We start from the raw sequence: 25,211 nt of genomic DNA, 5'->3' as shown, positions 1-25,211 counted from the left end.
AGTACTCCTGTGAAATTAACTGTGTGTGACCTCTTATCCTTCAGTCTCTGTACCAGTGAATCAGACCAGAGACACCCAATGGTCCTTCAATACATGCCTGCCTTTCTTCTGAGTGGAGAGAGGCTTCTGTAACATCAACTATTAATAACCATTTATTTTATTTACTGGCACAGTGAGAAGGTCCTCGTCTGACCTTTTATGTCCTCCTGCACTGCAGAGCCCTCTGGACAAACACGCATGCACAAAGGACAGACACTGCCTCATAGTAAACGATCACCTCGCCACGTGATTAATTACAGTCTTGTGAAGAGCGAAAGATTATTTAGAATCTTGTGAAGTGTTTCATGTTGTATTAGTCATATGTACAGGATACACATGGTATACAGCATCCCAAAAAATGCTTACTTGCAGGTTCCTTCTCGACAACGCAAAAACAGTAAGAAATAATAAAAGATATGAATACAAACATAAAGTAAATGGCTCAGTAGAATAGAATAAACATTTTAGCATAGGTATAATACAGGAAGGCACAATTTATAGTACAATACACATGTATCAGGTAAGGGGGGATTTGGGGTCAAGTGTTTAAATGTAGTATTATTAGCAATAGTAAATAAGAGTCTGGTAGCGGCAGTTGTGATGTGTGTGTGTGTGTGTGTGCTAAGGTGCAGAAGAGTCAGTGCAGGTGGTCAGGGGGTAAAATGGATGCCTCTAGGATTTACACATCAAGAGAGCAAGGAGGGATAGAAATACACATTCCTGTCCCTCTGTGAGGCTCTTCCTGTTGCAGGTTGTGTGAAATGATAGATTGCGAGTGTGAAATCCAAGCTATTTAGGGGAAATGGTAAACCTTACACCACTATTAAATCTGTCAATTGTATTCAACTCAAAGGGGTGGTATTGCCTTTGTCTGTGCAGTTGTAGAGGCTGATGATATCACAACATGGACTGTCTGTTAGACAGATGTATTGATTGCGGGGCAGATTGGCCTCAATTGATCAGCAATGCAGTGTGTGCTGTGCATGTGTGTTAAACATGACTACAGTCGTGTGTGTAAATGTAACTGGTCATTCCTGGTAGCCATTGCGTTTACTGTAGTGTGTGTGTGTGTGTGTGTGTGTGTGTGTGTTTAACCATTCTCTGATCAGCATAGGGCTAATCTCTTGCGCCTGCTAATACACTAATTGAAATTAAAGTCTGGATCACTTTAATAAGCAAGGTTATCCAAAACAGTGCAAAACAACAGCACCAATCCTGAACTTGTCTCTGAGCTGCAGGTCTTACTGACTCATCAAAGCAGAATTAAAGGACAAAGCTGATCATTTACTCAATAACTTACCAGCTCCCTGAAGGCTCATGATAAAACATTCTCCCGGCCAGTGGCGATTTTAGCATGTAAATATTGGTGGGGCAAAAAAAATATATACATTGCTAGCAAAGCCACTACCCTACACAACACTAAACAATACATTAATTGCACTATAACGGTGACAAATGGTGCCCACAAACTGTTAGGGCCTACATACAAAAATGTATGCATGCATGACTGTAAGTCGCTTTGGATAAAAGCGTCTGCTAAATGGCATTATATTATATTATTATATTACATAAAGCTGTCCCAACAGCAGAGTCCAAACAGCAGTTCCAACACCTTACCATTGCTACACCTGGCTATCAGCGGAGCCTTGTCTGACAGCGAAACAGTTCATTTAGCTACATTTATGCCTTTACTAGACTATGGGGATATTTTATATATGAATGCTTCCGCTCAGTGTTTGAGATCAATTGACACTCTTTATCATGGTACTTTGAGATTTATTTTAAACTGCAAAACCCTTACGCACCACTGTACTTTGTATACCAGGGTTGGCTGGCCTTCTCTAGTCACTCGTAGGCTCAGTCACTGGTATACTTTTATTTACAAAGCCATTTTGGGTTTACTACCTTTTTATTTGGGCATTTTTATTGTTCAGAAATGTGGTGGGTACTCTCTTCGTTCACTGGACTTTATCCTGCTAACTGTTCCAAATGTCCGAACTGAATTTGGTAAAAGGTCTTTTATGTACTCTGCGCCATCGTCTTGGAACACCTTACAAAATAATTTTAAACTGGAAGAACTTGTCCCGATTGGTGTTTTTAAATCTCTGATGAAGGATTTTGAGGCTGATTCCCTGACCTGTCAATGTTTTTAATTTGCTATTTTTGATATTGTTATACTCTTGTGAATTCATGAATGGTTTTTACTAGATTACTTGTAGTTTTTCATGTTGTCTGTCTGTAATTTTTTGTAATGACTTGGTGCTGCCTATCTTGGCCAGGACGCTCTTGAAAAAGAGATTTTAAATCTCAATGAGCCCTTCCTGGTTAAATAAAGGTTAAATAAAATAAAATAAATAAATTCAGCCATATTCATATAGTCTCCCGAGTGGCGCAGTGGTCTAAGGCACTGCATCGCAGTGCTAGCTGTGCCACTAGAGATCCTGGCTCAAATCCAGGCTCTGTCGTAGCCGGCCGTGACCAGGAGACCCATGGGGCGGTGCACAATTGGCTCAGCGTCGTCCAGGGTAGGGGAGGGAATGGCCGGCAGGGATGTAGCTCAGTTGGTAGAGCATGGCGTTTGCAACGCCAGGGTTGTGGGTTTGATTCCCACGGGGGGCCAGTATGAAAAATAATGTATGCACTAACTGTAAGTCGCTCTGGATAAGAGCGTCTGCTAAATGACTAAATGTAAAAAAAAATCACTGCTTTCAAAAAAAACATAGCTGATATGGCTGACTTGCTTAAACAAATGTGGTTTCTACTGACAATTGAGATGTAAAAACTATGGCATAAGGGGACGACGAGCGGATAAGAGGCAATCTGTAATTGTCACGCCCTGACATAGAAATCTCTAGTTGGTTTGGTCAGGGTGTGAATATCTATGTGTATATTCTAGATAGTGTATTTCTAGGTTGGCCAGGTGTGGTTCCCAATCAGAGGCAGATGTCGATTGTTGTCTCTGATTGGGGATCGTACTTAGGCAGCCATGTTGCCTACCTTAGTTGTGGGATCTTGTTTCTATTACTGTTTGGCTTGTTGTATGTGTAGCCTCTTGAACTTCATGTTCTGTTGGATTTTGTTATTTTGTCAGTGTTTATACACTGCTCAAAAAAATAAAGGGAACAAAAACAACACATCCTAGATCTGAATGAGGGCGCCAGTGGCGAATTTACCAATCTTGGTGTTCTCTGGCAAATGCCAAACGTCCTGCACCATGTTGGGCTGTAAGCACAACCCCCACCTGTGGACGTCGGGCCCTCATACCACCCTCATGGAGTCTGTTTCTGACCGTTTGAGCAGACACATGCACATTTGTGGCCTGCTGGAGGTCATTTTGCAGGGCTCTGGCAGTGCTCCTCCTGCTCCTCCTTGCACAAAGGTGGAGGTAGCAGTCCTGCTGCTGGGTTGTTGCCCTCCTACGGCCTCCTCCACGTCTCCTGATGTACTGGCCTTTCTCCTGGTAGCGCCTCCATGCTCTGGACACTACGCTGACAGACACAGCAAACCTTCTTGCCACAGCTCGCATAGATGTGCCATCCTGGATGAGCTGCACTACCTGAGCCACTTGTGTGGGTTGTAGATTCCGTCTCATGCTACCACTAGAGTGAAAGCACCGCCAGCATTCAAAAGTGACCAAAACATCAGCCAGGAAGCATAGGAACTGAGAAGTGGTCTGTGGTCACCACCTGCAGAACCACTTCTTCATTGGGGGTGTCTTGCTAATTGCCTATAATTTCCACCTGTTGTCTATTCCATTTGCACAACAGCATGTGAAATGTATTGTCAATCATTGTTGCTTCCTAAGTGGACAGTTTGATTTCACAGAAGTCTGATTGACTTGTAGTTACATTGTGTTGTTTAAGTGTTCCCTTTATTTTTTTGAGCAGTGTATAATAAACGACTATGTACGCATACCACGCTGCACCTTGGTCCAATCTTACACAACGAACATGACAGTAATTTCGATTAAGACATTAATGAGCGAGCTAGTACGGACGTAATCAATATAACTATTTGTTCAGCACTTTTGAAATGTACAGCGAAAGAATTCAGAACACAGGTGGGTGTCCAGGTGTCTGTTGGGGCATTTTCACACATAGTTCTAAGCTATAGTTCGAATCAGTTCGATTATTTGTTACATTGTATTTTTTTCATTTTGTCAGGTTGGTTTCACGTTGCCAAATGTCAAATGAACTAAAATGCCAAATGGAAACCACGTTTTCATGCAAGTCATTTGTTAATTGGGCAAGAATGTTCATGTTTAATCCCTCTATGAGATCATGGAGCATCACTTTGTGTCCCAATCGTCATATTACTTTAGCTTTCTCTTCCAACAACACGACGTGCAGTGAATATATCCTCTATATATGTCACGATCGTTACAAGAGGTGGACCAAGGCGCAGCGTGATAGGCGTACATACTTTTATTAAGTGTACACAACACGAACAAAAACAACAAAACGATACGTGAAGTCCTAGGTCATACAACAAACCAAACGGAACAAGATCCCACAAATAAACAGGTGCCAACAGGCTGCCTAAGTATGGTCCCCAATCAGAGACAACGAACTACAGCTGCCTCTGATTGGGAATCACCCTGGCCAACATAGATCTACATGATCTAGAAACTGAAACATAGAAAACTAAACATAGAAACTAACACCCTGGCTCAACATTTAAGAGTCCCCAGAGCCAGGGCGTGACAACATAGCCCGTTCTCCCCTAATCTGCATAGGATGTACTGATAAATGCGCTGCTACTCACAAAACGTTTCAGAGATATCAAGTATTATAATGCGTGCATTTTATAAAATGGTTGCAGTCAAACCACCAATAATACTGTGCACCTCTGGTTCTTTTCCTGTGTTTGGTCTGGATTGCGTTCTCACCTGCAGCAAACCGCACCTGTCACGGATTCAGCCGAGGCTGTTCCTCCTCCTTGCTCGGGCAGGCTTCGCGTTCGTCGTCACCAGAGTACTAGCTGCTAACGATCTATGTTTCTGTGTTCTACTTGTCTTGTCTTGATTGTTCACACCTGTTTCCCAATATCATTGATCACTGCCCTATTTAACCCTCTGGCTCCCACTGTATGTTGTGCGTGTTTGTTCATGTTTGGTTGTCGTCTGGTGAGCAGGTTTGTTTCCTCCATGTGTGGAGGTTATGTTATTTGACGTTACCTACGAGTAAAGTACGTTTTCGATTAGCTCTGTGTCCTGCGCCTGACTTCGTCCTACCACATCACACTGACAGCCTGACAGAAACATGCACCTTAATATGGAGTCAGCAGGTACATTCATTCCGTCCGGATCAATGGAGGAACGTGTCCAACAGCAGGCAACCATGATCCAGACTCTCGGTACCGCAATGGAGCGCGTGTTGAACACTATGGAATGATGGGAGAGAGGTGGTGGTCCTACACCTCCTCCAACTACACAACCACCCACACTGCTGTCCACCCCTTCGTCACCTGGGTCCAGTGGGATTCGGCTCTCGCTCCCGAGGGCGTACGATGGTACAGCTGCCGGGTGCCAGGGTTTTCTGCTCCAGGTAGAGCTCTACCTGGCTACCATCCACCCGGCTCCCTCAGGATACGAGAGCGTGTCCGCCCTCATCTCCTGTCTGTTGGGAAGAGCGCTCAAGTGGGCCAACGCCGAGTGGGGTGGAATAGACGCAGCGTCAGTACGCTATGAGGATTTCACCCGCCGCTTTCGGGCGGTATTCGATCAGCCACCGGAGGGGAGAGCCATCTCCTGCACCAACTGTGGCCGCAGAGGACACACTGCTGGTCGGTGCTGGGGAGGGTCCTTCAGGAGTCGAGGCGGTAGGCAGAGCACTGGTGGACCGTCTCAGGTGAGTGGGCACCCGACTCACCCAGAGCTCCCTGTTGCGCATATGTGTATAGATATTGTATTTCCAGAGTTTTCCCCTCATTCCCAGCATAAGGCGCTCGTAGATTCAGGCGCAGCTGGGAACTTTATTGATCGTCAGTTTTCCCGTAGTTTAGGGATTCCTATTGTTCCTGTAGATGTGCCCTTCCCTGTACACGCCTTAGATAGTCGCCCTTTAGGGTCAGGCCTAATTAGGGAGGTCACAGCTCCAATCTGGATGAAAACGCAGGGGGTTCACGAGGAGAAAATTAGTCTCTGATTCTCCTGCGTTTCCAGTGGTGTTGGGGCTTCCCTGGTTAACCTCTCATGACCCCACTATTTCATGGCAACAGAGGGCTCTCAAGGGATGGTCAAGAGTGCTCGGGGAGGTGTGTAGGTGTTTCCATAGGGACAACTATGGTGGAAAGTCCAAACCAGGTCTCCACCATGCACATTCCCCCCGAATATGCCGATCTGTCAGTCGCCTTCTGTAAAAAGAAGGCGACTCAATTACTACCCCATCGACAGGGGGATTGTGCGATAAATCTCCAGGTAGGCACTGCACTTCCCAAGAATCATGTGTATCCCCTGTCACAGGAAGAGACGGCGGCTATGGAAACATATGTCTCCAAATCTCTGGGGCAGGGATACATTCGGCCATCCACTTCACCTGTCTCCTCGAGTTTCTTTTTTGTGAAGAAGAAGGATGGAGGTTTACGCCCGTGCATTGACTACCAGGGTCTCAATCAGATTACTATCAAGTACAGTTATCCACTACCGCTCATTGCTAGTATGACGGAGTCATTGCACGGGGCGCGCTTCTTCACAAAATTGTATCACAGGAGCGCGTACAACCTGGTGCGTATCCGGGAGGGAGATGAGTGGAAGACAGCATTCAGTACCACCTCTGGGCATTATGAGTACCTCGTCATGCCATGCGGGTTGATGAATGCTCCATCAGTCTTCCAATCCTTTGTTGATGAGATTTTCAGGGACCTGCACAGACAGGGTGTAGTGGTGTATATTGATGACATTCTCATATACTCCGCTACACGGGCCGAACATGTGTCCCTGGTGCGTAAAGTGCTTGGTCGACTGTTGGAGCATGACCTGTATGTAAAGGCAGAGAAATGTCTGTACTTCCAAGAGTCCATCTCCTTCCTAGGGCACCGCCTGTCCGCGTCAGGGGTGGAGATGGAGATTGACCGCATTTCGGCCGTGCATAATTGGCCGACTCCAACCACGGTGAAGGAGGTGCAGCGATTTTTGGGTTTTGCCAACTACTACCGGAGATTTATCCGGGGCTTTGGTCAGGTAGCAGCTCCCATTACCTCCTTGCTGAAGGGGGGACTGGTGTGACTGCAGTGGTCAGCTGAGGCGGACAGGGCTTTTGGTCATCTGAAGGACCTGTTTACCTCGGCTCCAGTGCTGGCTCATCCGGATCCCTCCTTAGCATTCCAGGTTGAGGTGGACGCGTCCGAGGCTGGGATAGGAGCTGTACTGTCTCAGCGCTCGGGTACGCCACAATAGCTCCGCCCCATGCTTTATTTTCTAAGAAGCTCAGTCCGGCGGAGCGCAACTATGATGTGGGGGACCGGGAGCTGTTAGCTGTGGTTAAGGCCCTGAAAGTTTGGAGGCATTGGCTTGAGGGGGCTAAACACCCTTTTTTTATTTTGACTGACCATCGCAATCTGGAGTATATCCAGGCGGCGAGGAGATTGAACCCTCGCCAGGCAAGGTGGGCCATGTTTTTTACTCGTTTTGTGTTTACGCTTACTTACAGACCAGGTTCCCAGAATGATAAGGCAGACGCCCTGTCCCGACTGTATGACACAGAGGAGAGGTCCATTGAGCCCACTCCCATACTTCCCGGCGTCGTGTCTGTGGCACCGGTGGTGTGGGAGGTTGATGCGGACATCGAGCGGGCATTACGTGCCGAGCCCACTCCCCCAGTGTCCAGATGGTCGTATGTACGTGCCGCTGGAGGTTCGTGATCGATTAATCTATTGGGCTCACACGTCACCCTCCTCTGGACATCCTGGCATCGGTCGGACAGTGCACTGTCTTAGTGGGAAGTACTGGTGGCCCACTTTAGCCAAGGACGTGAGGGTTTACGTTTCCTCCTGCTCGGTGTGCGCCCAGTATAAGGCACCTAGACACCTGCCCAGATGGAAATTACAACCCCTACCTGTTCCACAACGGCCGTGGTCCCATCTTTCGGTGGATTTTGTTACGGACCTTCCCCCCTCACAAGGGAACACCACGATCCTGGTCATTGTGGATCGGTTTTCTAAGTCCTGCCGTCTCATTCCTATGCCAGGTCTCCCTACGGCCCTACAGACTGCTGAGGCCCTATGTACACACGTGTTCCGGCACTACGGGGTGCCTGAGGATATTGTATCGGATTGAGGTCCCCAATTCACCTCAAGGGTCTGGAGGGCGTTGATGGAACGTCTGGGGGTCTCGATCAGACTGACCTCAGGTTTTCACCCCGAGAATAATGGGCAGGTGGGGAGAGTTAACCAGGATGTGGGTAGGTTTCTGCGGTCCTATTGCCAGGACCGGCCGGGGGAGTGGTCGGGTTTTATCCCCTGGGCAGAAATGGCCCAAAACCTGGCACCTTGGCATCAGAGCCAGATCGAGGCTCCTGCGGTGGATGAGTGGTTTCGGGCGCTCGGAAGAGACCTGCAATTGGGAGAGAAGGGCCTTGGTCAGGGTGGTGACCAAGAACCCGATGGTCACACTGACAGAGCTCAAGAGTTCCTCTGTGGAGATGGGAGAACCTTCCAGAAGGCCAACCATCTCTGCAGCACTCCACCAATTAGGCATTTATGGTAGAGTGGCCAGACGGAAGCCACTCCTCAGTAAAAAGCTACATGACAGCCCGCTGGAGTTTGCCAAAAGGCACCTAAAGACTCTCAGACCATTAGAAAGAAGATTCTCTGGTCTGATGAAACCAAGATTGAACTCTTTCGCCTGAATGCCAAGCATCACATCTGGAGGAAACCTGGCAGCATCCCTACAGTGAAGCATGGTGGTGGTGGTAGCATCATGCTGAGGGGATGTTTTTCAGTGGCAGGGACTGGGAGACTAGTCAGAATCGAGGCAAAGATGAACGGAGCAAAGTACAGAGAGATCCTTGATGAAAACCTGCTCCACAGTGCTCAGGACCTCAGACTGGGGCGAAGGTTCACCTTCCAACAGGACAACGACCCTAAGCACACAGCCAAGACAACGTAGGAGTGACTTTGAGACAAGTCTCTGAATGTCCTTGAGTGGCCCAGCGAGAGCCCGGACTTGAACCCAATCAAACATCTCTGGAGAGTCCTGAAAATAGCTGTGCAGCAATGCTCCCCATCCAACCTGACAGAGCTTGAGAGGATCTGCAGAAAAGAATGGGAGAAACTCCCCAAATACAGGTGTGCCAAGCTTGATGCGTCATACCCAAGAAGACTTGAGGCTTAATCGCTGCCAAAGGTGCTTCAACAAAGTACTGAGTAAAGGGTCTGAATACTTATGTAAATGTCATATGTCATTATTATTATTATTTTATTAGCAAACATTTCTAAAAAAAAAACAGTTTTTGCTTTGTCATTATAGGGTATTGTGTGTAGATTGATGAGGGGGAAAAAACTATTTTAATCAATTTTAGAATAAGGCTGTAAGCTAACAAAATGTGGAAAGAGTCAAGAGGTCTGAATACTTTCCGAAGTTACCTAGCATACTACAACAACTTAGCAACAATGACTGACAAGAAGAATGTTGACAGACTACTTTGAGATAAAATGGAGAAAACATTAGATCAAACAAATGCATTCAGATATTTCCTCTGAGTATATCTTCAAAGAACATTAAGCAGTTTTATCAACCTCTCTCCACAGAAATATGAACATCAATGCACCAGAATATGCAGACAAATGAAATAATGAGATGAAAAATATAGTTGCTCTTCTAATGTGGTCAGGGATGTTGATTTGGCGGTAGGCCTTGGCACATGTCTAGTCTGACTAAGCTCTGCCTGCAGTGATGTAGACAGCAGTTGTTAAGTCTTTCTCACCACCCTCGCTTGAGTGAACTACATTAACAGGAAGGGGGTTGAATAAACATGAACGCCATGTATCAAAGGGGGACATTTTGGCCAAAATCCCCCCTAAACCGGCAGCGGCACCATGGCATGGCGAGTGACTGGACTTAACAAAGTGATCTGGAAGATTCCAAACTAAATTAGGAAACAAACTTGACTGGCTTGCACAGAGCCCTGACCTCAACCCTATCGAACACCTTTGGGATGAATTGGAACGCCGACTTGAACCAGGCCTAATCGCCCAACATCAGTGCCCGACCTCACTAATGTTCTTGTGGCTGAATGGAAGCAATCCCATCTTCCAACATCGAGTGGAAAGCCTTCCCAGAAGAGTGGAGGCTATTAAAGAAGGAAAGGGGGGGCCAACTCCATATTAATGCCAATGATTTTGGAATGAGATGTTTGACAAACGGGTGTCCACATAGAACAGGTGTCCATATACTTTTGGTAATGTAGTGTCATGACATGACTTACTTTAATGTATGACTGTTATTCATCAAATCACCTAACTATGTTTAATTGTCACTCGATTAAATTAATCATGTAACAATTAAATCGTTAGGAATTTGGGGCACCATGGAAGAAGTTGTTTAACGAGTTACCATCTCCCGAATTAAACTCTTAGAAGATATGTTATATATCGATAATAGTCACTTATCAAATAATTACCTCTTATCAGTCTCATTCTGAATGTCGCATAATCCTTGAACCTGCAAGAACCCTAACCTTATTGATGAATCAGCAATACACAAATTGGCGTAATTATTTATTTACTAACTAACTAAATAATAACACAATACAAACACACATAGGTTATTGATTACTAATGTAATACATTGAAAACAGGTCCCTAGTGGACTGGACTAAGAATCACAAGACTGTTTTTCAAGGCTTTTATGCACTTGGGGTAAAAGGGGCGTTCCATCATGTTTACACAATCTCTGATGTCACTCGGGCGTAGCTAGTCACTGTGCATAGTTTATATGAAAAACTATTATCTCATTAGAAGACTAAAATCACATTCCTATCTTCACCAAAATACTCTTACTTAATCATATATATATTTTATACAACATTTAGATGTAAACTTGATAGATAGAATATGTACACTTTCGGAGTTACAGTTATTACTTGATACCATCCTTAATGACATCACAAAATAATAAACAATATGACATGATTATTCTTTAGATCCCCACTGACCATTTCCCACAATCTTTTAAGTAGCAATATTGTTTCATTTTCCACTTTTGGATGTTGGAGTCTTGGCGGGAAGACTTCCTTTGTCTCACAGGGACATTTTTTCTTCCCATAATAGAGACCAAAATGAGTACTTTTCTGCAAACTATTTATGACCAGCTGTTAAGTCATAAAACTGGCCCCCAGGAAAGAGGGTGTTCAAACCTTTGCCTAGCAGGAATGTTTGATCCTCAACCCATGAGGGCATTTCATGACAATAGTGCACATACACAAATATGTAGGCAAAAACACTTTCACCAGTGGATTACAGTATACTGTACTGCACCTGTTCTCTACTCTCTGAGGTTATTGATATTTCTGGCTGCCCTTAGAGCAGACTTCATCGCCGTCTCTATCCAGGCATGAGGCAGGGCTGTGTGCTCCCCAGCAAAGTGGATCCTTTTGTCGTTCCTGAACAGCTCTGAGGCGTAGTCTATATGCTGGTACGGGGTGAAGAGGGCAAACGCCCCAAGACTATAGGGATCCAGCGCCCACTTCTTCACCAATCCTCCGATGCATAGCGGCCGTATGCCCTCCCCGTGGATCTTGACAAGATCCTCCAGCACCAGAGCCCGCAGCTCCTCGTCATTCACCCCATGAAAGAGGGTGGCGTCATCCGAGAAGGTATAAGAAGCCAAGAGGACCCCAATGTCCGTGTTTGGGAATCTGTGGCTGGGGTAGTAGATGAAACGAGAGGGCAGATCCGTGATACTCCTCCCTCCATTGATGCCATCTTTCTCCCAGAACCTCTCACTGAATATCAGGACCACCTTCATAATGATAATGATATCAACTTTATTAATAGCCCTTCTCATTAGAACAGTTTTAAATAACAGGATCAAACTATCAGAATGCACAGTATATAATACACCAGTGGGGACCCACAGGACTGCAAATGTTATTGCTAGCTCAGTAAGCCCTGGTTCAACTAACCACTGAGAGTTTGATTAAATGCGTCAGGGGTGTTAGTGCTGGGCAAGAAAAAATAAATATCACCAAGGCCCCACTCCAGACCTAGAATTGAGAAAACCTTAACTACTGTATATTACACTGCAACCCTTACCTTGGTGGCGCTATCATAGTGCAGCGACCGCAGCGCCTCCATCTTGTATGCTGAGAGCGGGGGCTGGAAGTCGATGAAGAGTGTAGCCTTGGCGGTGGCTGTCACCAAGGCGTAGTCTACTGTCAAGTGGCTGAGGGAGGATGGTTTGTGCCAGAGTTGGTGGTCCTGGTAGGACACGGTCACTTTATTGCTGGTCTGACTGATACGTTTCACCTTGGATTTTAGGTGGATGGTGCCCTTCAAGTCCTTGCAAATGGCATTGGGTAGTTTGTCAAACCCGCCTGTGACCTCAAAGTAGCTGAATACAAAAACATAATCACACTGCTGTAAAGTCTGGCATTCATAGGCTATACCGCACGTGTAAATGTGTTGTAACCAAAGTAGTGAGGCAGTGGTGCCTAGTCTTATCTGGAGAGGGCCGTTGTGCGACCAGGCTTTTGATCCAACCGAAAAGTAACACACCTCTATACGGGTGTGTTTAATTATTTACAGTCTTCAGTCAAGGCTTTGATTGCTGTAGCTGCATCATGTTTGTTACTGTGGTTGGAACAAAAGCATAGACCCACCCCTACCCTCTGCTGATGTAATTGAACTCCACCAAGTAGGGCTCTCTATAATCAGCTGATGGTGGTGTATATACAGAAGGGGCATTCTTACGTAGTCTCATCATTGATATCAGACTGATCATACAGCGCCTCTGTGAGTGCAGTGTAGAATAAACTGTTCTCATTCAGAATATCCCCAATCATCCGCAAAGCACCACGACTCAGATTCACCTCGTTCACAAGATACGCCTGTCAGAAACAAACAATTTACACTTAACATTAGCTGTACTGTATATGTAGAATGGCTGAATGAAAAGGGCAAGTGGCTATGTTCAAAGCAATATATGCTAAATGTATACATAATGTTGTAATAATGTTACAATCAATATCAACCCATCACATTCTCATTTCCAAGTCAGAAAACTGCAAGACAGTTTTTACTCAAAGCAGCTGCTGTATCTTGTCTGGTGTCATCACTCAACATGGGTTATCTCATAAAAGCCAACCATATACAGTAGGCCTACAAGGAGGGCTATGAAGTGCTTTCTTTCTTTACCTTTACAGAGTACATGTCATAGTTGTCCAGCATGGCAAGGCAGTCATGGCTTTCCACATAATCTCTTATCTGCAACAAATCATGTATAGCTCAGGTACAGTTGAAGTCGGAAGTTTACATACACCTTAGCCAAATACATTGAAAATCAGTTTTTCACAATTCCTGACATGTATTCCTAGTAAATATTCCCTGTCTTAGGTCAGTTAGGATCATCACTATATTTTAACAATGTGAAATGTCAGAATAATAGTAGAGAGAATTATTTATTTCAGCTTTTGTTTCTTTCATCACATTCCCAGTGGGTCAGAAGTTTACATACACTCAATTAGTATTTGGTAGCATTGCCTTTAAATTGTTTAACTTGGGTCAAACGTTTCGGGTAGCCTTCCACAAGCTTCCCAAAATAAGTTGGGTGAATTTTGGCCCTTTCCTCGTGACAGAGCTGGTGTAACTGGGTCAGGTTTGTAGGCCTCCTTGCTCGCACACGCTTTTTCAGTTCTGCCCACACAGTGATGGCCACTCCAATACCTTGACTTTGTTGTCCTTAAGCCATTTTGGTACAACTTTGGAAGTATGCTTGGGGTCATTGTCCATTTGGAAGGCCAATTTGCGGCCAAGCTTTAACTTCCTGACTGATGTCTTGAGATATTGCTTCAATATATCCACATAATTTTCCTTCCTCATGATGCCATCTATTTTGTGAAGTGCACCAGTCCCTCCTGCAGCAAAGCACCCCCACAGCATGATGCTGCCACCCCTGTGCTTCACGGTTGGGATGTTGTTCTTCGGCTTGCAAGTTCCCCCTTTTTCCTCCAAACATAACGATGGTCATTATGGGCAAACAGTTCTATTTTTGTTTCATCAGACCAGAGGACATTTCTCCAAAAAGTAAGATCTTTGTCCCCATGTGTCGTTGCAAACCGTAGTCTGGCTTTTTTATGGCGGTTTTGGAGCAGTGGCTTCTTCCTTGCTGAGCAGCCTTTCAGGTTATGTCGATATAGGACTCATTTTACTGTGGATATAGATACTTTTGTACCTATTTCCTCCAGCATCTTCACAAGGTCCTTTGATTTGCACTTTTCGCACAAAAGTACGTTCATCTCTTGGAGACAGAACGCGTCTCCTTCCTGAGCGGTATGACGGCTGCGTGGTCCCATGGTGTTTATACTTGCGTACTATTTTTTGTAGAGATGAACGTGGTACCTTCAGGCGTTTGGAAATTGCTCCCAAGGATGAACCAGACTTGTGGAGGTCTACAATTTTTTTTCTGAAGTCTTGGCTGATTTCTTTTGATTTTCCCATGATGTCAAGCAAAGAGGTACTGAGTTTGAAGGTAGGCCTTGAAATACATCCTGTCAGTAGCTGAGTGTAGATGCGGTGAGGAAATCAAGCGCAGGAAACACGGGCGTTCGTCAACAGACTTTAGTTAACAAAATGCAGCACCAAACAGGCGAACAGCCAACCCAACCGGGAGGCAAAATACAAATTACGCACAACACACACAGTGCGTAAAATGAAGATAGCGCACACAGTGCGGACTCTCGGAAAACAACAAACACGAGAGTAATACAAAAAGAGCAACAGCTTGACAATAAACAATACCACATAACACCTGCCCCCACACACGAAAAACTAAATAGGCAACCAAATCAAACACTAACAAGGGACAGGTGTACAAACAGACAAAACCAAACAAACATGAAACATCGAACGGTGGCAGCTAGTACACCGGGGACGACGACCGCCGAAGCCTGCCCGACCAAGGAGGAGGAGCAGCCTCGGCCGAAACCGTGACACATCCACAGGTACACCTCCAATTGACTCAAATGATGTCAATTAGCCTGTTAGAAGCTTCTAAAGCCATGACATCATTTTCTGGAATTTTCCAAGCTATTTAAAGGCACCATCAACTTAGTGTATGTAAACGTCTGACCCACTGGAATTGTGATATAGTGAATTATAAGTGAAATAATCTGTCTGTAAACAATTGTTGGAAAAATTACTTGTGTCATCCACAAAGTAGATGTCCTAACTGATTTGCCAAAACTATAGTTTGTTAACAAGACATTTGTGGAGTGGTTGAAAAACACGTTTTAATGACTCCAACCTAAGTGTATGTAAACTTCCGACTTCAACTGTATATGTCATGTACATTTTGTGATAAGATGTCACTGTAACTGATCAGGATAATAGTTAATTCTATTGTACCCTAAAACCCTACTTGATTCCCCTGCTTCTGCACCAACCTTCTGCAGAGCCAAATCAAAGAGCTGATCAGCTGACTTCCCTCTCTCCTCTTCATTCAAGGTATAGTTGAGGACGTCTGGGTCCCCTTTCACCTCATAGGTTTTGTGCAGCAATCCATTCACCAGATAGTAGGTATTATTGTCATCCTCAATGAATGGGTTTAGACTAAGGCCCGTATTGTTTGCAATCTTCAACAGAATTCTATGGAGTGAGATATCTTATGGTTAACATTGAATTGTTGATGTAAAAGCGAGCACATGCTGTCATTCCCATGCAAATAATTTTAGATAAGATACTTGAGTGATGTGGATATACTCGGAATACATATCCCAAAGGAAATAAATGATCTCACTTCAATAAATTTTAATAGAAAGTTAGCAAAAATAGATAAGATCTTACTACCATGGAAAGGAAAATACCTGTCAATTTGTGGAAAAATCACCCTGATTAACTCTTTAGTATTATCCCAGTTTACCTATTTGCTTATGGTATTGCCTACGCCTAGCGAACAGTTTTTTAAATTATATGAGAAAAAAATATTCAATTGTATTTGGAACGGCAAGCCAGACAAAATTAAAAGAGCATATTTGTATAATGAATATGAATTCGGAGGACAGAAATTATTAAATATTAAAGCATTAGACCTATAAAAAGCTTCAGTCATACAAAAGTTATACTTAAATCCGAACTGGTTCTCAAGCAAATTAGTAAGATTGTCTCACCCAATGTTCAAGAAAGGCCTTTTTCCCTTTATTCAGATTACAACCTCTCACTTTCAGTTATTTGAAAAGGAAATAATCTCCCAAATGTCACTATTTCTAAAACAAGCCATAGAAAGTTGGTTGCAATTTCAATTTAATCCTCCAGAAATGACAGAACAAATAATGCAACAAATATTGTGGTTAAATTCAAATATACTAATTGACAAAAAAAACGTTCTTTTTTGACAGAATGTTTAAAAAAGGTATAATCTTCGTAAATGATATCATCGGTAGGACTGGTGGAGTTATGACGCACATGCAGCTAACAAAAACACATGGAAATGTCTGCTCTACCCAAAATTACAACCAAATAATTGCAGCCTTACCGCAAAAGTGGAAGAGGAAAGTGGAAGGGGGAGAAAGTAAGGAACTTGTCTGTCGGCCTTGCATTAAAGAACATAATTGGTTAAGGAAAACTGTGATAAATAAAAAAAGTATATCAGTTTCACTTAAGGACCAAAGGATTGACAGCCGTCCCATATAGATTGCAAAATAGTTGGGAAGAGATCTTTGACGTACCGATCCCATGGCATAGTGTTTATGAACTGACACGCAAAACGACACCGGATTCAAAAATTTGAATCTTTCAATTTAAATTATTATATAAAATTCTTGCTACCAATAGAATGTTATTTATATGGGGGATACAATCTTCCCAGCTCTGCAGATTTGCTGTGAAGAGACAGAATCATTAGATCATTTGTTTTGGTTCTGTCCATTTGTAGCTTGTTTTTGGACACAGGTCCAGGAATGGCTAAAGGATTGCAATATTTACCTGGAACTAACCTTGCAGATAGCATTACTGGGTGATCTGAAAAGTCATAGTCAATCAATCAATAATATAATAATACTATTAGCAAAATGTTTATTTTTAATTCACAATCTGTAGAAGCAATGAGAATAGAAAGGTTCAGAACTTTTGTAAAACATCACAGTACGGTTGAAATATATATGGCAAATAGAAATCCTATATGGACGGTGTTAAGAGATAGATGGGAGGTATTGAATAGAGTTGAAGGATGGGACTAATAACAAATAACAATAAATAATAACAAAGATAGCTAATAATGTAAGCATACTGTGTCCATAATAAGTATATAGGTTGTATGTTGGGAGCTTTTGGGAAAGAGCACAGTTAGAAAGATATGGCATATAGAAGCAAACCGGATGGACATCATGAAAATGATCGGAGAGGTTGAGAGTAGAAGAAGTTCAGGAGCAAAAAAATAAAAAATAAATAAATATATATATATATATATATATATATGTGATGTCACGAGAGGCTGTGTCCTGGAGGGACGTTACATCCTGAGATGGCTGCAAACCCAGACAGCTATGGCTCCATCTGCTGGTATGGTCGGGAACTCCAACGCTCTATGGCCAATCTTCCCACGCAGCTGAAACCAATCAGGAGCTGATGAGCTGAAGGTTTGGTTGAAGGGAAGAGACACACTGGGGGTGAGTGTGTGGAAGAGAAGAGACACGGTCTCGAGGTTGGGTCTGGGAGAGACAGAATGGTGTTATTATTTCGTTAGTTGCCGAAGACCTTTAATAAAATCCTTGTTTTGGTTGAACCTGGTCTCCTTGCACTACTTGGGCAATCCCGCTGGAAGCTGTAGCCTCTCGTGGCATCACAGATGGTGGAGAATACGGGCACGCTCAAGCGTTAATAGTGCATGTCAGAGGAGGATACCGAAGGTTTGATCACCCAGTTTTCCAAGTTGGCCGTAGGCTCCCCGCCGACTGAAATGGGAGGACATATTGAAAGCCCTTGTTGCTGGCCAGCACGCCCAGATGCAAGCAAACGTGGCTCTCTTGAGGAGCAAAAGAAAGCCAACCTTCTGAAGGCAGAGGAATTGCAGTTGCAGAGACAGAGGGTGGTCAAAATACCCGCCAATAAAGGCAAGTGACTTTATATCTAAGATGGGAGCTACCGATGACATTGAGGCATACCTGCATGACATTTGAGGCCACGGCCACTAGGGAAGCCTGGCCCAAGCAACAGTGGGGTTGGTCTGTTAGCCCCCTTTCTAACCGGGGAAGCGCTGAATGCTGTCCGGGACCTGGGCCCTGACCAGGTTACGACTATGATGCCCTGAAGTCTGAGATCCTCAGCAGATATGGACTCACAAAATTTGGTATGGCCCAGCGCTTTCACAGTTGGACCTTCCAACCAGACCAACCTCCTCGGGCGCAGATGCATGAACTTGTCCGAATCGCAAGGAAATGGCTGGATCCGCAGAGGAATACAGCAGCGGCGGTGGTGGAGGCCGTTGTAGGCTGGATCGTTACCTACGCGCCCCTGCCTTATGAGGCAAAACGGTTCATCAGTCAACAGGCCTTGACCACGGCTGATCTGACCGTGGAAGCTGTGGGAAAAGTACCAGGCCACAGCGGGAGATGCTGAATGCTTCCCGAAAAGACCCCAGGGAGTGCGGCCCCACCACAAATGGGAAGGACCCGTCCAAAGGACCCCAAGGTCTCGAACCCAGCCACGTCCAGGACTTATCCCGGCTCCAGGGGGAACCAGAAACCAGGCGGGTCCAAGAAGAGTACACCAGGAGGGGGAACTTCGACAGTGTTACCGGTGTGGGGAGATGGGACATATCTCCTGGCAGTGTGGGAAACCAGCCATGAACCTATGCCCACTGCGGAGTCCTCCAGCTCAGCACCCACACACCGTTTTGCCTCGCTCTTGGGAGAGTGGCAGATGGCCGGCCCAGATCGACCCCCCACCTGCCCGGTAACTGTGAATCACCATGATGTGGAGGCCTACTGGATTCTGTTAGCCGGGCCACCCTGGTGCGTAAGGGATTTGGTGGGCCCAACGTGTCTGACCCCGGGGAAAAGTCCTCCCAGTTTCCTGTGTCCATGGGGACACCAGAGAATACCCCATTACTGAACTTACAATGACCAGCACACGGGGAACCATACACACGGCGGCGGGGTGGTTGATTCCCTCCCCGTCCCTGTCCTAATTGGACGAGACTGCCCAGCCTTTTACCCACTCTGGAGAGAGTCTCAGGAGGATAACCCGAGTACCTCGGAAACGGAGAGGCAAGACTCATCCTGGGAAGGCTCCGGTGCAATCCTCCGAATTACTCACTCCCGCCCGGGCTCTGATAGGGATGGCAGGTGCCCAGACCGACACAGAGACGGAGCTACAGAATCTGGACAAAGAACTGTCTGGTCTGAAGGGGGACCGCTGAGAGGTATCGTTTGTTAAAGCAACAGTTAGACATGAAGACAGAAGAGTTAGATATCCTCCAGGCTAAACTCCAACAGAGCTCCTTCCCTAAGCAACCGGGAGGAGCTGGAGAGGCTGCGCAGGACCATCGAGGAGTGTGAGGAGACCCTGCGCAGTAGTAAGGAGGTCCAAAAGAAGGCAGAGGAGAAGTACAAGGTGTTGGAGAACAAGATGAAGAATGCGGAGGCAGAGAGAGAGAAGGAACTGAAAGCTGCTCAACAGAAGCTAAACTCTGCTAAAACCAAGGCTGATGTCGTTCAGTAAGAAACTCAAGGAGAGACAACAGGAGGCTGAGTCCCTGGTCCTAGAGGTGGAGGGAGTTGAAGAGAGAGCAGGCTGGCAAGCAACACGGCAATGCGGGACGCCCTCTCCCGGCGTGATGCCTTCTTCGCACGCTTACCCGGCGAGGACGTCGTCCCGAGGAGGGGGATGTGGATGTCACGAGAGGCTGTGTCCTGGAGGGACGTTACATCCTGAGATGGCTGCAAACCCAGACAGCTATGGCTCCATCTGCTGGTATGGTCGGGAACTCCAACCCTCTATGGCCAATCTTCCCACGCAGCTGAAACCAATCAGGAGCTGATGAGCTGAAGGTTTGGTTGAAGGGAAGAGACACACTGGGGGTGAGTGTTGGAAGAGAAGAGACACGGTCTCGAGGTTGGGTCTGGGAGAGACAGAATGGTGTTATTATTTCGTTAGGTTGCCGAAGACCTTTAATAAAATCCTTGTTTTGGTTGAACTCTGGTCTCCTTGCACTACTTGGGCAATCCCGCTAAAAGCTGTAGCCTCTGTTATCACATATATATATATATATATATATATATATATATATATATAGTAGAATTATTGTAAAATTAACTCTGTCCATAAGGTGTAGATAGTATGTATAGACCGGAAGTAGAGGCCTGGGCATTGTTGTTCACTAATTTACTCCAAGTAGGGAAAGGATGGTGGGGTTGAAAAGTAAAGGGGAGTATATATATTTTTTAAAAAACAAACAAAAAAAAAACATGGGGGATTGGAAGTGATGCAGACAATTACATTGATAGAAGATACAATCTATCTGCAATATTAAGCTGATCCATTCCCCCAAAAAAAAAAAAAAAAAAAAAAAAAGATACTTTAGTTATTTTCAATAATAAACGGTAGGAGATAAGAGATATTGTGATACCTTTGTATTGTGGATTATAGGACTGAGAGTCAAGCACACTGACTCCGTTCAAGATCATTCTGAACTGCTTTATTTCCTGTTTTTACAACTCAGAATCTCTCACGTCTACATAAGCGTCCACTGCTAGAACTACCCATGACCATCATTGCAAAACTCTGACTCATATCTATCATACAAGGTTAGGGTCATAAGCAAGAAATGTGAAACTGAAAAATCCTCATGGAAAGCAATGCGATTTCAATTCACTTCATGAAATCATTGAATTCAAATTCAACTGACCCCAATCCTGCAATGGTAAGTCAGAGCTAACAGGCCTTACTCACGTATGGAAGTTAGGGATCCTCATGGCACCAAGCTCTGCGTACCAGTGCTCTCCCTTAGGTCTGTACGTCTCCACCCGTCCCTCCTATTCGATCACTTGACTCTATTATGGTTACCTGGAGGTCCAATAAAAGTCAGTGAAGTGATCATGTACTGCACATGCACTATTTGTAATAGGTGTTATACTGACACAGAAATGAGACATTTACATTGTGTTTAGAGACTGTTCAGTGAATCTGGGTGACTACCTTGTGTCCTGCCTCCTCCAAAAACTTTGCTGCCGTCAGGCCAGAGATGCCAGCCCCGATGATTGCAATATGATGAGGTGTGTTGGTGTGGGGGAGACCCTTGTCCACTATCCTAAGTAGCTCATCATAGTCTGGGTCTTGTAGGCAATCAAATAGAGGGTCCTTTCCATTCACACTGAAAACTATGACCACAACTATGGCCAGAGGGACTAGGAAAGACCAGAAATAGATGAGAATGGAAATCAAATGAATAAGAAATAAGACATCAATTATCAGTAATTGCAAGATCATTTAATGGCAACAATGAATAGCCAATAATATCAATCCAAATTATTTGTTCATATTAGTACTTTTGACAGAATGTTCTATCATCCCTTTCTTTACTTCTTAACAACATTTGGAAATACCCAAAAGTTACTGGTTCAAATGTAATGCAGAAGTTGAGCAGATGCTCAAGTTACTGGTTGACATTTACATTGTTGCATTAATCAATCTAAGATAAATCAGCCTCTTATGTGGAATTCGACAGCATGCTCAGCCATAAATTACATTTGAATGTGTAGGCTAAATTGAGTGCACATTGAAGACCATAATAAACTCTCACTAATTTACAAATCAAGCTGTCATTATAGGCTATAAGAATGTAATGGATATTTTGAAGAAAAGGGGTATAATCAATCAAATACTTACAGTATTTACACAGAGCCAAATAAGGGCTCATTCTCACTCCAAAGCCCAATTATGTCTTCCAAAGGTAAATTATAGCAAAACGAAGCATATGTTTTCTGATAAAGTTGTATGCTGGTGTTACTTTCAAGTCTCTAAAAGCTCACCTTACCTGAGAAAGAAAATTGTTTTCGGTTTCATTTGTTTTATCAGTGCATACTACAACAACTTAGCAACAATGACTGACAAGAAGAATGTTGACAGACTACTTTGAGATTGCAATAGTACTGCTTGTATGCTCTGTAAAATGAAGAGAATAATAGAAGTACATTAACACTGTCCCTCTTTGCGCCATTTACCCAGAGAAGCAGTGACACATTTCACCAGGTCTACTTGCTGACAACTGTAATGTACATCAATTTATTCCATCCGTGTAAATTAGACCTGAATGTTAATTAGATGTACCCCATAAAAAGATCTATAGGGCATCAAAAGTGTTAAGAAGTGACAGCCAGGCCTGCTATGGGTGTAAATACATCTGGAACAGCTATTTGACATTAGTTCATAATCGTTAACAACATAACGACAGAGGTGTCAAGATTATGATAGATAACCAGAGTGAGAAGAACCACATTGTTCCTGTTTCCATGAGAACAAGCCCAAGACGCAAACAAATGTGTCACTGTACAGTACTGAACTGGCTGAAGCCCAGTTTCCCAGTACCAAGACATGTTTGTGGTTAGACATTACAGGGGCTGTGTTTAAGCCCTAATTCCACTGCACATAGGGTTTCTGTGTCAAAGTTTGTTTGAGATACAGAGATCCTAAAAGGTCCAACATCTCCAACTGTCTTTTCTTATAGACTCGATATGTGCAATTTGGGTGTTGACTTTAGGAACCAGATCGGCTAGCTGAGCATTTGCACCAGTGCCAAGTTTGCACGTCTTTGTGTATCTGTCAACAACTTTGAGCTTTTTTGGACACTTCATAAAGAATGCAATCAATTTGGCCCAGTGTGGGATGATGTTATCAAATGACATAATAACTTTGATCTGTGTTAAATGGAGAAAACATTTGATCAAACAAATGCATTCAGATATTTCCTTCAGACATCTTCAAAGAACATCAAGCAGTTTTATCAACCTCTCTCCACAGAAATATGAACATCAATGCACCAGAATATGCAGACAAATGAAATAATAAGATGAAAAATATAGTTGCTCTTCTAATGTGCTCAGGGATGTTGAGTTGGCGGTTGGCCTTGGCACATGTCTAGTCTGACTAAGCTCTGCCTGCAGTGATGTAGACAGCGGTTGTTAAGTCTTTCTCACCACCCTCGCTTGAGTGAACTACATTAACAGAAAGGGGGTTGAATAAACATGAACGCCACGAATCAAAGGGGGACATTTTGGCCAAAATCCCCCCGAAACCGGCAGCGGCACCATGGTATGGCGAGTGACTGGACTTCACAAAGTGATCTGGAAGATTCCAAACTAAATTAGGAAACAAACTTGACTGGCTTGCACAGAGCCCTGACCTCAACCTTATCCAACACCTTTGGGATGAATTGGAACGCCGACTTCGAACCAGGCCTAATCGCCCAACATCAGTGCCCGACCTCACTAATGTTCTTGTGGCTGAATGGAAGCAATCTCATGTTCCAACATCGAGTGGAAAGCCTTCCCAGAAGAGTGGAGGCTATTATAGATTGAAAGAGGGGGCCAACTCCATATTAATGGCAATGATTTTGGAATGAGATGTTCGACAAACAGGTGTCCACATAGAACAGGTGTCCATATACTTTTGGTAATGTAGTGTCGTGACATTACTTACTTTAATGTATGACTGTTATTTACCGAATCACCTAACTATGTTTAATTGTCACTCGATTAAATTAATCATGTAACAATTAAATCGTTAGGAATTTGGGGGCACCACGGAAGAAGTTGTTTAACGAGTTACCATCTCCCGAATTAAACTCTTAGAATCAAATCAAATCAATTTTTATTGGTCACATGCGCCGAATACAACAGGTGCAGACATTACAGTGAAATGCTTACTTACAGCCCTTAACCAACAGTGCATTTATTTTTAACAAAAAAAGTAAAATAAAACAACAACAAAAAAAGTGTTGAGAAAAAAAAGAGCAGAAGTAAAATAAAATAACAGTAGGGAGGCTATATATACAGGGGGGTACCGGTGCAGAGTCAATGTGCGGGGGCACCGGCTAGTTGAGGTAGTTGAAATAATATGTACATGTGGGTAGAGTTAAAGTGACTATGCATAAATAATTAACAGAGTAGCAGCAGCGTTAAAAGGATGGGGTGGGGGGGCAGTGCAAATAGTCCGGGTAGCCATGATTAGCTGTTCAGGAGTCTTATGGCTTGGGGGTAGAAGCTGTTGAGAAGTCTTTTGGACCTAGACTTGGCACTCCGGTACCGCTTGCCGTGCGGTAGCAGGGAGAACAGTCTATGACTAGGGTGGCTGGAGTCTTTGACAATTTTGAGGGCCTTCCTCATGTTATATATCGATAACAGTCACTTATCAAATAATTACCTCTTATCAGTCTCATTCTGAACGTCGCATAATCCTTGAACCTGCAAGAACCCTAAACTTATTGATGAATCAGCAATACACAAATTGCCATAATTATTTATTTACTAACTAACTAAATAATATCACAATATAAACACACATAGGTTATTGATTACTAACGTAATACATTGAAAACAGGTCCCTAGTGGACTGTTTTTCAAGGCTTTTTATGCACTCGGGGTAAAAGGGGCGTTCCATCATGTTTACACAATCTCTGATGTCACTCAGGCGTAGCTGGTCACTGTGCATAGTTTATATGAAAAACTATTCTCTTATTAGAAGACTAAAATCACATTCCTATCTTCACCAAAATACTCTTACTTAATCATACAGTGAGGGAAAAAAGTATTTGATCCCCTGCTGATTTTGTACATATTCCCACTGACAAAGAAACGATCAATCTATAATTTTAATGGTAGGTTTATTTGAACAGTGAGAGACAGAATAACAAAAAAATCCAGAAAAACGCATGTCGAAAATGTTATAAATGTATTTGCATTTTAATGAGGGAAATAAGTATTTGACCCTCTCAATCAGAAAGATTTCTGGCTCCCAGGTGTCTT

At 44.0% G+C, this 25,211-nt stretch overlaps 1 pseudogene; it reads right to left on the bottom strand.

The window, feature by feature from the left end:
* Positions 1-11,127: 11,127 nt before the first annotated feature.
* Positions 11,128-22,117, bottom strand: LOC123487895 (annotated as a pseudogene).
* Between the last annotated feature and the right edge of the window lie 3,094 nt (positions 22,118-25,211).

Source organism: Coregonus clupeaformis, unplaced genomic scaffold (assembly GCF_020615455.1).
Source record: "Coregonus clupeaformis isolate EN_2021a unplaced genomic scaffold, ASM2061545v1 scaf1863, whole genome shotgun sequence".
Lineage (NCBI taxonomy): Eukaryota > Metazoa > Chordata > Actinopteri > Salmoniformes > Salmonidae > Coregonus > Coregonus clupeaformis.
The sequence above is the reverse complement of the archived record's forward strand: the minus strand, read 5'-3'. Positions and strand labels throughout refer to the sequence as shown.